Source organism: Nelumbo nucifera, chromosome 2, assembly GCF_055504915.1.
Source record: "Nelumbo nucifera cultivar China Antique chromosome 2, China Antique-T2T, whole genome shotgun sequence".
Lineage (NCBI taxonomy): Eukaryota > Viridiplantae > Streptophyta > Magnoliopsida > Proteales > Nelumbonaceae > Nelumbo > Nelumbo nucifera.
Genome location: NC_142650.1, coordinates 104,535,047 through 104,551,075, shown reverse-complemented (window position 1 = coordinate 104,551,075; position 16,029 = coordinate 104,535,047). Strand labels below are relative to the sequence as shown.

At 36.9% G+C, this 16,029-nt stretch overlaps 1 long non-coding RNA gene across 1 annotated transcript; it reads left to right on the top strand.

The window, feature by feature from the left end:
* The first annotated feature begins 2,574 nt into the window (after nt 1–2,574).
* On the top strand, nt 2,575–6,036 carry LOC104603540 (uncharacterized). Its single transcript, XR_016082392.1, has 2 exons — nt 2,575–3,309; nt 3,608–6,036. It is a non-coding gene; the product is annotated as an uncharacterized LOC104603540 (long non-coding RNA).
* Nucleotides 6,037–16,029: the final 9,993 nt, after the last annotated feature.

Genomic DNA, 16,029 nt, shown 5'->3' with positions numbered 1-16,029 from the left:
ATGTCATTGAGGGCACTCAAAACAGTAAGTATTTTACAAAAATTAGATATATAGCCCATTTTAATAGTATTGATGTCCATTTAAAATATTTGAATTTTACTTTATAAGAAATATAAGAAAAATATGGGATTTTGGACCTCCTACTGAAGTATGTACTTACTATGGAGCAATTGTCTGGTATGAAGAAATGAATAAGAATGCCAGTAGAACTTTGACTCCCAAGTTTTCAATTTATTGCTAAGTTGGAAGAGTTAAGCTGCCATATCTACAAGAAACTCTCGAATTTTTTAAAGAGTTATTAGATTGTGAAGGACAAAACAGATCAAACAACTTTAGAGAGAACATTAGATATTATAACTCTTTATTTGCCTTTACTTCTACGGAAGGAAAATTTGATAAAAAGATCAATGATGGTAGGGGCCCTTATATATATATATATATATATATATATATTTACTTTATATTTGTTGATGTTGTAGATGAAATTAGTAAATTACATACCATATCTGATGAATAATCTATTCATAAACAAAACAGACAAACAGTGAAACAGAAGAGTATTGTTTTGAAAAATAACAGGTAATATTCAAGTCCTTATCTATTGTTATTAAAATCACTAATATTGAATTAAATTATTACAAGGGAAAATATATCAATATATCTTTATGGGGTGAAACAAAGATTTTAATTGAGAAAGATTAAAGAAATTTCAATGTAAATTTAATCATAGTCTCTTAAATTATTTTCCTTATCATTATAATTTTTATTATAATGTTGAATGTTAAATATTTTTATAGATGTTCAGATCTCTCATCAACAAGTGCAACAAAGTTACACATAAATTTGCAAAATGAATGTGTCACTAATTTCTTAGTGAGTATGATTTGTATATATTGTAAAATAAATTTATTATATTCATTGTTCAAATTAAATTAATTTTTTATAAATTTTTTGAACTATTTGATAGTGTTGAATCAAGTTCATTGTCAACAATTAGAAAAATACATATAACTGAGAATTATTCTTTACCATTAGAGGAGAGAATTTTAAAAAATAGGAGGACCACTTCATAATTGTTTGAATTAAAGATAGATAGCACATTTAAGGTTTGCAAAAATGTTTATTTACATTAATGAATTAGAACTTATAATTATTTATTAACATATTATATTTATTGTTATAGGGCGCTATTTATACTTGCAAAGTACCCATAAATAAGGTTTTACGTGAATGTGGATGGTATTATATTGCATGTATTAAATGGGCAAAAAAAAAATTACAATACTCTACATCGCATTGCAACAAGTGTAATGTTAATGTTCCTAATCCTAAAGTAAGATAAATATTTAATTTTTTAACTATAATAATATATTTTCCAAATGTTAATCATTTGTTTTAATTTATTAGATTGAGGATCAAGGTGAAGGCGAAAGATGACACAAGTGTTACTACATTTGTTCTATTTAATAAAAAAGCTAACTTTTTAATCAAATGTCCAATATCACATTTGATGTACGTTTCACTTAAGGTAGTATTTTTTTCATAATTTTTAGATTCAATATTATCATATCATATGATATTTATTATAATTTCAATTCATTACAAGAAAATGGGGATGAATTATTGACTACATTTTTTTATGGAATAATTGGATTGACTGTTGTATTTCAAATTAAAATTTCATCATTATTTGCAATATCAAAATGCAAACCTGACAATTTCCAAAGTTTTTGCAGTTCACAATAGTATTAAAATTAAACAAAATACAAGTGAACATTTGACTATTTGATCAACTACTACAATTGAAAATCCTCTGAGAAAAAAAAAATTGTGCAGGATTAGATTCTAAGGTAAGATCTTATATTTTAATGATATTACATAGAATCAACTTTTACATGTTAAAGGAATATTAATACATTACACACCTATTATAACCAAGATATTGAAATAATCAAAACTTTGAAAGTGTAGAGATTGCAAATGGATTTGAAAATTATTATCATTGTTAAAGCAGCTAAAAGAAAATAATTTCATTAAAGCACAATCATATTTGTTAGTAAAAATAAGATACTACAAATGATTTTATTTTCTTTCATTATATGACAATTATTCTTCTTTCTTATCCACTGTGATTTTATTATTTTTAATATAGCTTTCATTAGACTATTTCATATATAAAATGTTTAACATTGTATATAAAGTTATTATTTCTTATCCACGAATTTATATAATTGGCATTATCAAATAGTTTCAAAATTTCTCTTCGATTAGTAAGGGGTCATTCACTAGTCTAACTTATATACTTAAAGCATTTCGGGGTGTACAATAACCCCCTTTGCATCCAACACGTGTCCTTCCTTACCCCTCTCTAAAACCTCCATCAAGCATGGCTTCCTCCACAAGCCTTTTTCTTACAACAGACGTAAAGCGAGCCTGATAACGTGTCGAAAAGTCCAAACTTGACGGCTACGACTGAAGAGGCAGAAGAGAGGAACGTTGATGAACTCTCTTCCAGGTACTTCGCATTCCCTTTATTTATTTATTTATTTTCTGGTTTCTAATTTTAGGGTCTGTGTTGGTTTGAATGGCTTCTCTTTCAACATGTGCTGCATTCAAATGACAACATGTATCCCTCCTCCATATCTCTCTTGGCTCACCCTTCCCCTCATCGGCTCTCTCTCTCCTCCATATTTTCACAGACCTCCTTTGTCTCTCTCTAGACTTCACCCGAGGAGAAGCTTGTCTCCCTTGACTGTCTTTCCCTCTCTCTTCACAGACCCGAGAGGTCTCAGGTTTACCTGCCTCTTCACCGACGATGGGGTATCCCAACACTGAGATTGACCCACCTGTAGATGTGATAAGACCCGACGCTGAGTAACCCAACGTGAACTACGACCCTTGTGGCACGTGTTCCACTATGATCTTGAACCCATTGCTCACGTTAAACGGTTGCCATGCTGAGGAAGCCATGAGTTTGCTCATCTGTTGAGAGAAGCTTAAAGCTTTCCAAGGTCACAAGGGATATCTTCATTTATTGAGGCGAGGGATTTTTTCGTCTGTTGAGGCATTGTTGTTCGATAGTAGCTAATCTTGGCCTCTGTAATCAAGTATTCACCTGTAGATGTGATAAGACCCGACGCTAAGTGACCCAGCGTGAACTATGACCCTTGTGGCATGTGTTCCATTGTGATCTCGAACCCATTGCTCATATTAAATGGTTCCCTTTGCCGAGGAAGCCATGGGTTTGTTCTTTTGTTGAGAGAAGCTTGAAGCTTTCCAAGGTTGCGAGGGATATCTTCATTTACAGAGGTGAGGGATTTCTTCGTCTATTAAGGCATTGTTGTTCGACGGTAGCTAATCTTGGCCTTTGTAGTCAGATATTTTCCTGTGTCGCCTTCTTCTTCTTTGAGGTTGTTTTGAGTATCCACTTCAAGGATGTCGGTCATTTGGAATAAGCTTTATGGTTATGTTTATTATGTTTTCTACAAATCTGCTTTAGAGTTTTTCTATTCAGCAACAATGGAGTATCGTTCCTCTCCTTCTTCTTCGTTGTTCTCTTTCTATTAGGGTTCTCTAATCTCTCATTGTTTTTCGGTGATGTTTGCAGTGCAAGGTCTGTGGAAGTTTCGATTTCGAGGTTGTGCATCACCTTCTTGAGATCTCTTAGAGAGATTATGGTATGCTTTTTGCTCTTTTATTCTTTGTTCATCAAGTAAGATGAGTCCCCCCTTTGGTTTTCATAGGTTCGAAGGTTCAAGGTTTCTCTCCAGCAGTTCAAGCTCTGTGAAAAGATAGGGATGAAGACAAGGCTTCTTCTCTTTGATTAGCCACAGGTTCATAGTTTCAATGTTAGGGTTTTTCTCTACTGGTTCAATCTAGGTCTGGGTTGCAAGAGCAGTTTGTTCAAGGGGTTTCTTTCTGAGTTCTTCTTGGGTGATTTTCTTGCCTCATCTCTTTCTCTCTCTGTTCGAGAGAAGTGATTTTCTCTCTAGGTTGAAGGAGTGATTTCCTCTCTCCTTCGTATCTCCATTGTCATTGTCCTATCACTATAAAGGATTTCTTCTCAATCAATGTCTTCTTTGTCACTGAAAGTGATTTTGAGCTACCCTAAAACTGATTTCCAAGGGTTTTGTGGATATTTTTTTCTTTGTTGGGGTTTAACGATGGAGGGTTCATCCTTTTTTTGGAGAGCAACAAACCCAAATCCATGCCATCGGAGAGCAACAACAACAAGCCATAATAAATTCTTGATATGGGGGTTGCCTTGGTAGAGTTCTTCTTCTTCCTTCATTTTGGGACAAAGCTCCCAACCTATGTTTTTGTTTGAGGTGGAGTAGGAATTAGTATGGTTTTGTTCTTTGTTTTTCCCTTTTCCACTTGGGCTTCGAGTTCATTGCTTTGGCTATAGTGCAGTGGACATTTTTCCATTGGTGATAATCGTTAAAAAATCAAATGTCATGAATGCATTCATGATTATTTATCTTTGAGTTTCAAAAAGTGTGCGACAATTATCATAATTTTTTTTGTCAATTTGTTATTCACTGAGCATTACTAGAAAATGCTCTTCTTAGTGAGGCTAAAGTAACCACATAACTTGGGACCTCCTTGACGTATATGATATCAGATGAAATAAATGAATAATCGAACAACTGTTTTATAAAAAATCTTAGTATATGGACCTGGTTGTCACATCCTGAGTCTAAGGTCTCACTGTAGAAAAATTGGTACATCGCTTATACTTTGTATTCATCACTTTCTAGAATTATTTTCTTACTATGCCTTTTTAGTTTGTGATTATATGTAGAAAGAAAATAAAGTTTTAGTTCACTTTATTATGGTTATGGTTTTGATTTTATAGGGATTTGGTTTTGGGTTGCTATAGTGATTATATGAATAGATCAATTATTGTTTTTAAATTATTTTCTTCAGCCATATTGGCACCTTTCTAACACTAGTTCATTCTTATTTTGTATTTGAAGTGGAAATCTGAGTGAACCATTATCAAATATTGATGTTGATGTGTCTCTATATGGATATACAACTTTTCATTCCCTTTCTATTTTATTTCAAAAGGCTTGAGGTTGTAGTATACCACCATCAAAACGTGATCTTTATGTATCTCTATATCAATTTGTAACAACTTCATTATGTATCAATTTGTGGCTACTTCAAAAGAAAATGATATCTCATACAAGTCTTTACATATAATATCTAAACAATGAATATGAATTTATATGACTTTTGGCATTATATTTTCAAAATTGTTTTTGAGAAGTTATATGTCTTTTGAGAAGATAGAGATGAGCAACTTTTACTCTGAAAATTGAAGTGTGAGTTGGAGTAATCATGTCAACTATTATTTTCAGGCTTTGATCCATGGATTGAATAGGCATTACTACTCAATACCCATAGGAAGAATGAAATTGATGACAAAATGTTATTTAACTTATAGAAGTGGATTGGTAGACTGACACTATAGCAATTGGCAGAGATCCCAACTTTACCAAAACTAATGAGTAAATTGTTCAAGTAAGGGGAGGTTTCCTCTCCTGGCTTCGTTCTCTTTTGCTCCACTGCTATCATATGTACCATGCATAGTTTTTGTACTAATTGTTAACTCTTGACATCTGTTTAGCAGGGTACTATGGGAAGAAATGAATTTATTAGATAATAAGATGCACATGTCAGAGGCTCCTATCTATTACATCTTATAGAATCAAAATTTTTTTCCATAGATTTTTGGAAGATCTACTTTGACACCCCTCTTATGATTCACTTCGTTGTGTGATGAGTAGGATATGTCAAATTTGGCAATCAAATACAATAAGGTGGTTTAGGAGGAAGATGAGCTGCAACCAGAGAAGATATCTATTGGTTGCAAATGTTGGTAGAGAAGATGCCAAGAAGCATCTGGAAGAACATGTCTCTAACTTGATGTCATCAAATGTAATTCAGACTATAACCATGTTAAACAATTGTACAAGTTAAAAAATTCTTTGTCTATCACAAGATGAGTGACGATCGAATTAACAAGAAGGTTTACATAAAATGATACTTAAAAAACCTAACTCAAAAAGTTGTTTCATAATACTTAAGAACGAGCAAGTAAATTACATTGTTGTTGTTTATAAATTTTATTCACATCTTCCGTTGTGTGGATATAGTGGACTGATTGTAAGAATAAGTGCATGCAATATTATACAATAAACTTATTACTATGAAGACCTAAATATAACGTCCTTTTGGATATTTCAAAATTTAAGAATGACCAATTAAATCACATTGTTATTGTGTGTTATACAACTAATTGGTCCCTAATTTTAATAAAAATAACTAAGCGCTATTGAAACATTGTAATTTTAATTGCTATTGTATTACTTGCTATTTAAAATTGAATACTTGAAAGGGGTTTATTGGCATATTGCGATTTTATTACCTACCATTTGACTATTAAAATTTCCCTTATTTCTTTAAATTGTTCTATTACTACTCAAATCGTGTAAAAAGACTTGTCCATATCCATGTACAACTAGGGTTTCAATAGACCGGTGTTGGGTTGGACCTTGACCAAATCAAAAATCAATTTGGACAACTTGGACACCTCCTAGCTTATGCACCTTCATAATAAAATTTTGCAAGAAAAACTTGTATTATTCACATAAATTACAAATCGATTTCACATTGATGGTTTGTCCCTTACCTATATTCATGCCTTTGACAATAGACCCCTTGTACTAGATAACTGTTTGTACTTGGATGAATTATTCTTTAGATAGTCCAATATTTTTTTTTTCAATTTCACATTTGAATTTGATCATCTATGAAATCATTCTTTATTTTAAATGAAAGAAAATATAAATAGATTTTTTCTAATAATTATACATTTTTTATCTTTTTAAAGTACATAACATAATTTGATTAGGTAAATGTAAATAACTTGTAACTGACACTCTTCTCGCCCATGCTTAGCACGGGCTCCCTCCGCTATATTAGTTAGGTTGCAATTATTTCTTTTTATAATGAATAATCTATCTTTATCCTTCAAAAATTTGTAACTGACACCTCTTTGTATTTCTGTTACGAATAATTAAGAATTGGGACTATCACTATCAATTTTCTTCATTTTTTACTCTCCCAATTATTCATTCTTAGCATGGGTGCCCCTCGCCAGTATAAATTACAACTAAAAAAAAATTTTACACATTACCTTCAATTATATTATAATAATAAATAAACACGTGGCCAAGGATATATTATGGAATCGCAATTCCAAGCATATTAAGTAATGTTATCACTTAATAAGATTTATTTCAAGAAAATAATATACTTTTTCACATAAATAGATACAAATATGCATCGTATTTTGATATTAGTGTATCCTACAGAAAAAATGATTTTCAAATAGCTCATTTACTTGGACAAATAATACCCTCCTAAAACTAACCTAGTTCATTTATTCATCCACACATGAATTTGCTAATGCATAATGAGACAATAATTTCATTTTAATAGTTATTTTTTAGATAAAATGATCATTGTACAACTTACCCAATGGATAAAAGAATACTGATACTTATTTAGGCAAGTGTTTCTACTGAGATAAATAATGCTTTAATAACAAAGTTATAAGATGTTTTAAGCAAACAATAAAAAAAGTAAATAAACAAATAATAACGTTATAAATATTAGACTATAAAATGTAAATATCTTACTAAAATAAAGAAAATATTTTCTAAAAAACATACCATTTTTTTACTTAAAACTGTTAGGTGTTTTTCAATAACATGTTAGCAAAGCATTACTAACATTGATATAAAAATGAGAAAACACCAAAAAATATGTTTTCTCAAACCATGGTTTTCTTAATTTTTATTATGTTATTTACGAAAATGTTTTTTTTTTCTAAAAAAATGCTCAACCAAACAAATATTGTTTCATAACACCAAATCTCTTAAGTGACACCAATTTTTAATAAATAAGATTGATTTAAAATATGTCATTAATTAACCCTTGATATTATTTCAGTTTAATTCCCACACATTAGTACACAATAGAAAGATCAATCTTTCATACAATCACTCAACCAAAACCATCTTAAACTCAGAACAAATTGGTACTACATATACTACATCATCTTTAAAAATATGATTGTTTTACCCCACTTAATACTCTTACACACATTTTATAATGTTACTTTCATGTTTTATAAGATATGTTTATCATTAAAGACTTTAACAATATTAAAGATGTCATTATGACGTATTGCTTTATAATTCGCTTATTGTATTTGAATTATAGTATCTTATAAAGTATTTAACTACAAAAAAAAATTAAAATTTTAAAACTAAATTATATCAATATTTTAATCAATTAAATAATCCTGTTAAAAGCATCATATAAGTACCTATTGTTCATTAATTCACATTAAAGATATCACATGGTCCACTTACTTTTCATTGGTTAGTATTTCACAAAGGTTACTTTTATATTTCACAAAATGTACTTATCATTATAGGTTTAAACAATATTAAGTTAATTATAATGTATTATTTTATTATTCGCATATTTACTAATACTAGCAATATTTGGCATAACATATGAACATGACTCAAATACAAAACAAAATTAGTTAGTGGGTTTGGATTCATCTTAATTGTTTGATACAATACATGAATATAACTAAAATATAAAATAAAGTTAGTGGGTTTGGATTCATCTTAATTGTTTGACACAATACATGAATATAACTAAAATACAAAACAAAGTTAGTGAGTTTTTATATCAACTTGTATAATATAATTAATAAATGCATCAATTTCAAATCGATTCACCTAACTTAAAAATTACTTATTTATGCCCCAAAGTTTTTATTAGATAATGTGTGGATGGGTGTGTGTGTGTGTTATACCATAATAGTATAATAGAATGTAAGTATGACATTGGATAGTCTTTATAAATTTATTTAGGTAATGAATTATTAAATATTTATTTTATTATTTAAATTTATTTATTATTAAAGATTAATCATTTTTATTTTATGTTATATGGATCGTATTATATTAAATATATAATAAATAGATCATGTATGTTAAAAAAATTGACACGATTAATTAATCGTGCCATGTTCATGTGGACCCATATATTCAAATATTTCTACCTCCACATAACACAAGAACACAAATTAGCACCCCTATTATTTATATTTGATTTATGGTGTAACAATTTTTATAAAATGCACTATAATTTTGCCTTAAATCGATTTGGAGAAATCAAGATATGTCTCTAATTAAAAAATGGGTAAAAGATGTCAACATACCATAATTCCATTTAATTATAAAGATTTGATTTATTAAATCTTGTTACATTCCCTTAAATAAGATCAATCTTATAAAGTCCACAACTTAGGCCCCATTTAGCATCATTCCAAAGTAACATATTTCTTGCTCCTTGCATTTTCCAAAAGAAAAACAGGTTTGGAGGTTAAAATTACAAGAAACATTTTATTATTCTCATTCTAAAATAAGCTTCTTACGATGAGTTAAGAAATAACAAAAACCTCATTTCTAAGAAATCAGAATTTATGAACATGTGTGTTTCACATTGTCTCGTCTCTTAAGTTTTACGAACACATATAAGGAGAATCCATGTTAGAGGCAATTTACATTGTTTATTTCAAGAAAAAAAAACATTACAACTAAAAAAAAGATTAGGGCATAAGAAGGAGTGGATTCAAGCCAAGCCAAGCCAAATGTTTGGCTATTTGAGCTTGGCTCATCAAAAAGCCATGATGCTTGAACTCAGTTAGAGCTAGAGAGTTGAGCTCAAGTTCGGTTTGACTCAAAAGCTTACAAGCTTGAGCTTAATTGTAAGCTAAGCTTCCTATAAAATTAAAAAATATATATAAATATAAAATATTATTTTTATTTTACATATAAAAAAAATTAAGACTTAAAACATTAATCTTGGCCAAAATAAGAGATTTTTCATTGTAAATTCCTTTCTTCTTCATGGGAGAAATGGAACGATTTATCTTTACCAAAATCACTGGTTTAATGAGTTTATGAAAATGCTGTCATTCCTCTTCTTCTTCTTCTTCTTGCAGAAGCATGATAAAAAGCATCTATAGAATAGAAGTATTTTCCTCATGATCATTTTTCCAAATAGATACTTGTTTCTTACGAATAATAAATAAGAGAATTATTCTGAAATAGGAATTTCCTTAAGTTGTGTTTGGAAACAATGCAAATGCCAAATCGATGCTATTATGCACCTCAATTTGGTTTTTGCACCATTTGGTTAGAGCATGAGAATGCTTCGATTAAAGAGGTAAAACTACACACTCTCAAAGATTACCTCGATTTACAGCATAATGTTTACATTTCCCCTCTTCCATTGAAGGAAACAAGTAACCCATTTCCCCCTCTACTTCTTCGTGTTACTTCACTGGCCATTGACTACTTGATCTACTGAACATGCCACCAATGATTTCTGGAAACAACCATGGTTTTCAAAACCGGACCGGAAAAATTGGGAACCAGTCAGGTGACTGATTTTGTTTTCCCCAAAACCGGATTTTTGCCAAAAAAATGTTGATTTGGTCAGCAAATTGCTGACTCAGGCAGTTGAACCGGTCTAACCATTCGAACTATTCAGTGGTTTTGACCGTTTTTTATTTTTTTGTAATTTTTTTATTTTTTTGACAGAATGGGTCATCCATTCGGTTTGAATGATCAAACTGTTTGACCCAAGAATCGAACCCTTGAACAATTTGTTGCCCAGGTCGGTTTTAAAAGCCTTGGAAACAACATCTGAAGGTGCCTTCACTCAACGAAAAATTTTCTTTACAATCCATTTCAGATCTTGTGAGATTTAATATTTTCCCACCAATTGCAATCTCAAATCTGATTAGATCTATTTGTTTTCCCTCAGTTTAGGTTTTCTTTTTTTTTTATTTCAGATCTCATGTCTCGTTCAAAGCAAGACCAGATTTGCTGCAAATGATCAAACGGTGAAGGCAGTGACTAAGGAAATAATGGTCCATTATTGTGTTTTTCCTCTGAGAGGGTAAAAAATGCCTCTTCATGTTTGGATTTATCTTTTCTTATATCAAATCTAAGGCATATGAGGTTCTGATGGTGCACAATCCGGTCGGTCCTAACTGTCAATGACCTTGCCTCTGAACGGAGCTACAGGGAACCTGAAACGGAGAAGATGAGGAAACTCCGGGGGGAACCCGGTGAGATTGCTCTGAAGCTCAAGTTAGTATTCTCTCAAAGTCAAGATAAAACCAGATGGCGCAAAGTTCACATACCTTGTTCTTGGGGGGTAGGGAGCCTTTTATAACCACTTCGCGCACTCACTCCGAGGCTTCTGTCAGGTCGGGTACGATTACTTCTGTGCTTCTGCCAGTTCGGATGTCATCACCTCTACTGGGACAGAACCGCCACTGCTCCTTGTCGGAGCCGTCTCTGTAACTGGAGATGGCGGGGGCAGGTGGCCATTGGAATGCGGATGTCAAGCATCAAATCTCAAGTCAGTCAGGTGCGCCGCCCCTTGGTACGGACTCCTTCGGTGTTAGGTACGGTTTCTTCAGTTCGGTGTCCTGGGGGCGAAGTGTTGGAGTGGTGTGCGAGGCGAAGTCTTGAGTTCGGACAGAGGTGTGGCCCGAACTGCCATGGGGCAGGCCAGTTCGGGTTGTTGCCCTTTGTGTTCATAAGGCTCGGGGCCTAAGGCAGAGCTCGGGCTCCGTACTTGGAGTTCGGGCTCCTTGCAGAGAGTTCGGACCGCTAGTTCCTCCTTCCGGAGCTCGCGCCTTGGCGAGCTGTTGTGTCAAGCTGTTGCCGTTGCCACGTGTTGAGTGGTTACGAGGCCGGGCCAAATCTTCCTTCATCAATTGCCCCCCACTCGTCATGCTAAGGGTCTTGCCCTGGCACGGGGAGTTCGCGAGGTGGCGGGTGGATTTATCCCGTACTTCGAATCGGTTGACTGCTAGTGCGAGGTGCGTCGCCAGGATTCTTTTGGTTTTCTCGAGCGCCCAAAAGACGGGAGATGCGTCGATCTTCCTACAAATGCTGACTGACGTGACAACGTGCGCCTTATTTCAAAATTCAAAAAGCGCACCACTGGGAGACGTGACAACGCGCGCCTTATTTCAAAATTCAAAAAGCGCGCCGCTGGGAAATGCGACAGTGAGCGTCTTTTCAAATTTGAAAATGTGCCACTGTCGCCTTTAATATGAGGAGACGTGCGGTCAGTTTCGAGAGATGTGTGGCCAGTCACGTCTTGGTCTCAGGAGACGTAAGCGCGGCTATGGGCCATCGGATTGGCTTTGATCTGAGTCGTTGATTCTTGGTTACGGCGGGTATAAATAATGGGGAACCCCATATGCTTTTGTCACTTCTGCGCTTTGCTTCTTGAGCTCGCGTCCAAGTTTCAGCTCGCGTCCAAGCTTTTAGTTCGCATTTAAGGTTTTTTGCTCGTGTTCAAGTTCCCGTAGTCCGTTCAAGCCTTTATCTGGGTGAGTACTTTCCTGGAATCCATCTTCTCTCCTCGATGTCTAGCTCGGATAGCTTAGACGGTTCTTCAAGTGGGTCAGATGCAAGTTCTACGAACCGAGTTGCATCCCCTGATGGTCCTAGCGAACCGGAGGTAGAGCTCGAGGAAGAGTTCGAACCCATAGGCCGAGTCGCCTCGGGTAGTTTGGCGTCCACCTCTCGTCGAGGTCGGACATTAGACAAGTTTGGTCCCTCGACCATGACGCCTGAGGGGCTCCAATCCCTTATTACCTATTACAACTTGCCTGGGGAGTACGCCTACTTCATACCTTCGGGTAGCTTTCCTTGGGAACATGGTCCTGAAGAGATCGTGATATTCTGGGAGCAACTCACTACGGGGCTGCGACTGCCTTTCCACCCCCTCCTTGTCGAGGTCATGAACCTCTTCGGCGTTACTGTCGGCCAACTTCACCCGAACTCCATTCGTAACTTGGTGGGGACAATTTCCCTATATTTGCGAACAGTGCTTTCCTTTAGACTTGGAGATCTTCTCTTCTATTTTAATGCTTAAGAAGCAAGCGGGTCCCCTTCCCGGGCGTAGGCGGGCGTATTACCTGTCTCCTTGCCCAGGTTTTAAGCTCTTACATGAACTTCCCAACAAAGTCCCGATGTGGAAGCGGGACTTCTTCGGGGTGCGAAGTGTATCGGGGTGGCTATTTCCGACCGGGTGGGGGATGGCCACCCCTGACTTCGGTGTTACGCTTGATAAAGAGACGGTGAAGGGCCTCCGACAATGGGCATGGCTTGGGCTAAAATGCCATCAGTATCTGATGGAGGCCAAGCTCATTACGGCCAGCCTGAGTTCGGGTAGGTTCCTTACTCAGAGGTTTTTTGTTTTGCTCTGTTCTTTTGTTTTTTCTAATGCCAAACTCTTTTTGCAGGTGTGATGGACTCAGAAAGGACTTGTGGTGGGCACCTGTTTCAAGGCATGAAGAGGAGGAAGCGAGTCGCCAAACGAACTCGTGCCGAGCTGCCCCAAAATGCGGAGCCCGAGGTACCTGACTACCCGTCAGAGGATCCGCCCAAGGAGCCCGAGATGGCTCCTCCAATTCAAGAAACGGCAGGGGCCCCTTATGCCGAGACTACTTACACGGGGGCTCCCGCTTACTCTGGTGCTCCCGCTTACTCTAGGTCTGCTTATACGCGAGCTAGGCCCTCAGGCTCGGGAGCCCAAGGGGAATTTAGGAGCGTGTTGTCGCCGAACCACGCTCTTCAGAAGAGTAGGGAGGCCACTTACCCTGAGGAGGTAGCGGCGTGGACCGATCTTCCTTTGAACCAGGTGGCCTGTCGTGCTGCCACTCATGCCATGGTGGTAAGTCAGATTTCTTGTCGGACTTCTTTGCTTTTATCCCTCTCGTTGTCGTTCTTTTAATCACTTGTTCTTTTCTTTTGCTAGGTGAACTCTTCTATCCATGCCTTGGCGGCCCAAGTGGAGAGGAGATCGAAGCAGGCGCGAGCTGTCGAAGAGGCTTTCTATGCTGCCGAGGCGACTTCCCGAGCTGCTGAGGCGGCTGCTCGTGCTACACTGACCAGGCAGGCGAAGTCTCAGAGAGATGCCAAGGCCATGGGAGTTGTTGTGAAGCATATGGTGGACCTGAGGCTGGATTTGCAGCATCAGGTTGAATACCTTCAAGAGGACATTAGGGAGAGGACACAGATCTTTTCCCAAGGGATTGAGGATGCTAAGAAGAAGGTCGTCGATGAATACATCGCCTCACCGCGCTTTGATGACCTGATGGTGAACTCGTACAAAAAGGGCTTTAAACTAAGTCGATGGATGATTCAGAATACATACCCCGAGCTTGATATTAGTGCGATATCCACTTCGCGCATTACTCAGGAGATGGCCGACGTTGCTGATGGTGAGCTGGACTCCGAGGGCAAGGTAGGACTTTCGGGTGTTGTTGAAGTGCCTTCTGATGAAGAATAAGTACCTCCGGGCCTGTGAGCTCGATATATATATATATATATATATATATATATTGTGAAATGTACACTTTTATTTTGAAATGGAATGACTTTCTTATGGTTAAGTGTTGGTTGTTCTTTCTCCCAAACGGACCGTATTTACCGAACTGACCATATGCCTGATCTGTTTCTTGCCCGGGTTACTGCACTCACACGGCCTGTTTTGATGTTTAATACTTAGTCTCTGAGATGCCGATGTCCCTATCAGTTCGTTGTCTCCGCTTCACCTGAGCCTTTGCTGACACTTTTCTTTGCTTGCCTATGCCGAGGTTCCTTTGTTAGCTCGGCATCCTAGCCCTTAGGCGCTGGTAGCGATTTTGTCCACTTCGCTTGGTGGTCTATAGGTAGTATCGCCTTAAGTTGACGATGTTTCACGCTCGAGGTACTTGTTTGCCCTCTAAGGTTTCAAGCTCGTATGCCCCTCGAGCGCTCTCTTTACTCTGTAGGGCCCTTCCCAATTTGGTCCAAGTTTGCCTACGCTGGGTTCGGGCACCTTGATCTTACGGAGAACCAGGTCGCCGACGCGGAAGCTCCGCTTCTTTACTCTAGCATTGTAGTACCGAGCTACTTTTTGCTGGTAGGCCGCTGTCCGGATGTGCGCGAGGTCTCTTACCTCATCCAGTAGGTCGAGGTTGGTACATAACTCGTCTCCGTTTGTCTGATCGTCATATGCTTCTAGTCGCAGTGTAGGTATTTTGATTTCCATCAGGATTTACCGCTTCAGTGCCGTAAGTGAGGTTAAAAGGGGTCTCTACCGTGGCGGTTTTTTCCATAGTTCGGTGAGCCCATAGAACACTTGGTAGCTCGTCCGCCCATAACCCTTTAGCTCGGTCTAGTCGTGCTTTCAATCCGTGGAGGATGGCTCTGTTCATTACTTCTATCTAACCGTTTGCTTGCGGGTGTGTGACCGATGTGAAGTTCTGACGAGTTCCCATATCTTGGCACCATTCTTGGAACTTGATATCCTCGAACTGCTTGCCGTTGTTGGAGATCAGTACCCGAGGTAGTTCGAAGCGACACACTATGTTCTTCCAAAAGAAGTTATGTATGTTTTGGGCTATAACTGTTGCTAGAGGTTCAACATCTATCCATTTTGTGAAGTAATCTACTGCCACCACTCGGAACTTTCTCCCACCTGTTGCTGGCGGGAATGGCCCCAGGAGATCGATGCCCCATTACGCAAAGGGCCATGGACTGGTGAGGTACTTGAGGTCGGCAGTAGGCTGATGGTGGATATTGGCATGCTTCTGACACTTGTCACATTTTCTGACGAGCTCTACGGCTTCTACCTTCATCGTTGGCCTGTAGTACCCTTGTCGAAGTGCCTTTTGAGCGAGGGCTCTGCCTCCCAAGTGTCCGCCGCACAGACCTTCATGAGTGTCGTAGAGCACGAGCTCGGCTTCGGTAGGTCACAAGCAGTGCAGGTAGGGCAGCGTGTAGGACCGTCGGTACAACCGTTCGTCTATTATGACGTATTTGGCTGCTTGGCACTGCACCCTCTTGGCTG